Source organism: Malaclemys terrapin, chromosome 15, assembly GCF_027887155.1.
Source record: "Malaclemys terrapin pileata isolate rMalTer1 chromosome 15, rMalTer1.hap1, whole genome shotgun sequence".
Lineage (NCBI taxonomy): Eukaryota > Metazoa > Chordata > Testudines > Emydidae > Malaclemys > Malaclemys terrapin.
The window spans coordinates 13,981,687-13,984,186 of NC_071519.1; the positions used below are offsets into that span (position 1 = coordinate 13,981,687).

General features: G+C 70.0%; 1 non-coding gene across 1 annotated transcript; it reads left to right on the forward strand.

Moving 5' to 3' along the window:
* Nucleotides 1-1,804: 1,804 nt before the first annotated feature.
* LOC128824222 (5S ribosomal RNA) lies at nt 1,805-1,923 on the forward strand. Its single transcript, XR_008442447.1, has one exon. It is a non-coding gene; the product is annotated as a 5S ribosomal RNA (ribosomal RNA).
* The last annotated feature ends 577 nt before the right edge of the window (nt 1,924-2,500 follow it).

Sequence of the window (2,500 nt, forward strand, 5' to 3'; positions counted from 1 at the left end):
TCCGGTTCTCACAGGCTCTGAAAAACCTGTCCTCACAAATCTCCGCACACAGTCCTCGAAAGACGGGTCGAAAAAGCCAAAGCCCCGCCTTCGGCGGTACGAAACTGGAACCGGGCGCCACCTCGTGGTTCCCTCGGTCGGCCGAGACGGCGTTGGGCGACCCCTTCCGGACATCCGCGAGACGACCGGCCGTCAGGTCAACCCATTCGCTCCAAAGGGGTTGACCCGGTGGCCGGGAGGGGACTTTGAAAATTTTTCAGACTTGGAAAACTTTTTTTTTTTTTTTTTTTTCCCCCAGCCCGCTTCCTCCGGGTTGACCCGGTGGCCGAGCGTCTCACCGTCCCCGGACGCAGCGAGGTACTGCCTCCCGGCCGTCAGGATCGGGCCCACGGAAGTCTGATTTTTTAAAAAAATTTGCCGACGCCACCGCGGAGGGCTACCCGGCCACCCCGGGCCCCGGAGCCGGAAAAGGGAAGAAAAGGATCGGGCCCACTAGAGACATGGACCCGGCCGCCAAGCAGGCCGCCCTGGGCTCACCCTCCCCGGCCGCAGCGAGGGACATCCTCCCGGCCGACAGGATCGGGCCCCTGGAAGTCTGGGGGGGGGGGGGGGGAAATCCGCCCCACGCCTCCGAGGAGGGCTGCCCGGGCGGGCCGGGCCCCGGAGCTCGGAAAAAAAAAAAAAAACACCCCAAAAAAGGATCGGGCCCACTAGAGACATGGACCAGGCCGCCCTGGGCTCACCCTCCCCGGCCGCAGCGAGGGACTGCCTCCCGGCCGACTGGATCGGGCCCCTGGAAGTCTGGAAAAAAGAATGGAACCTGACGCCTCCGAGGAGGGGGCGCCCAGGGAAGGAGGGAGATCCGGGTCGACCTGGTGACCGGACGGGAAAGCGGCCACCGGGCGTGCCCGTTCAAACCTAGGGGTTGACCTGGCGGCCGGAAAGCAAACCGGCCACTGGCTAGCCCCGTCGGCAACCTACGGGTTGACCTGGTGGCCGGGAAGCGAACCGGCCAGCAGGTGAACCCGTTCGATTCCACGGGTTGACCTGGTGCCCGGGAGGGGACTCTGAAAAATGTTCAGCCCTTTCGGCTCGGGGTTGACCTGGTGGCCGAGAGGGGACTCGGACGGCAGGCAAGCCGCCCTGGCCTCACCCACCCCGGCCGCAGCGAGGGACTGCCTCCCGGCCGACTGGATCGGGCCCCTGGAAGTCTGGGGGGAAAAAGAAAATGGAACCTGACGCCTCCGAGGAGGGGGCGCCCAGGGAAGGAGGGAGATCCGGGTTGACCTGGTGACCGGACGGGAAAGCGGCCACCGGGCGTGCCCGTTCAAACCTACGGGTTGACCTGGTGGCCGGGAAGCGAACCGGCCAGCAGGCGAACCCGTTCGATTCCACGGGTTGACCTGGTGCCCGGGAGGGGACTCTGAAAATTTTTCAGCCCTTTCGGCTCGGGGTTGACCTGGTGGCCGAGAGGGGACTCGGACGGCAGGCAAGCCGCCCTGGGCTCACCCTCCCCGGCCGCAGCGAGGGACTGCCCCCCCTCCACCCACCCACCCCCCCCCCCGGCTGACAGGATCAGGGCGCACTGGATGTCCGGGACAATATTTTCCCCGACGCCGGGGAGGGCGGGCGGGCGGAGGGGCTCTGGCGGCCAGCCCGGGCCCCGGAGCTCGAGAAGGAAAAAAGGACCGGGCCCGCGAGAGACGGGGGCCCTGCCGCAGGGGGGCAGTCCGACCGGGGCTCACCGTGCGGCAGGCCCGGGCGTCGGCAGGGGAAAGCGGGCGAGGAGGCGCGGGGGCCGGGTGCCTACGGCCATACCGGACCGAACGCCCCCGATCCCGTCCGATCTCGGAAGGTAAACCGTCCCGGGCCTGGCTAGTACTTGGATGGGTGACCGCCTGGGAATCCCAGGTGCCGTAGGCAGCTTTTCCCGGTCCGAGCCAGCTCTCTCTCCTTTTCTGGGGAGGAAGGAGAGGGGGGGGACGGGCCGGAAAGCCCCTCGTCGCTCCTGCCGAGTCGGAGGTCGCGGCCGCAGGTCACGGGTCTGGGCGCCTGGGGTCCGGCTCCCCACCCGGCTTCCTCCGCGGAGGACCCACCGAAGCCGCTGGGGGAGACCCCGGGCATGGGGCGGACTGGCCCGGACCCTCCCGGCCGCCGGCCCGCAGGACCGCCCCGAATCCCCCCGCCCCGCGGCCACCCAGGCCAGGCCTGGCCAGGCGGGACGGACGGCGGGTGTCCAGCGCCCAGCGGCTTCCGCCAGCGGGGACCCACGGCCCCCAAAGCCGCAGGGGGAGGCCCCGGGCCCGGGACGGACTCGCTCGGACCCCCTGCGCCCGGGCGCCGGCTCGCGGGACCGCCCCGAATCCCCCCGCGGCCACCCAGGCCAGGCCTGGCCAGGCGGGACGGACGGCGGGTGTCCAGCGCCCAGCGGCTTCCTCCAGCGGGGACCCACGGCCCCCAGAGCCGCAGGGGGACACCCCGGGGCCGGGACGGACTCGCT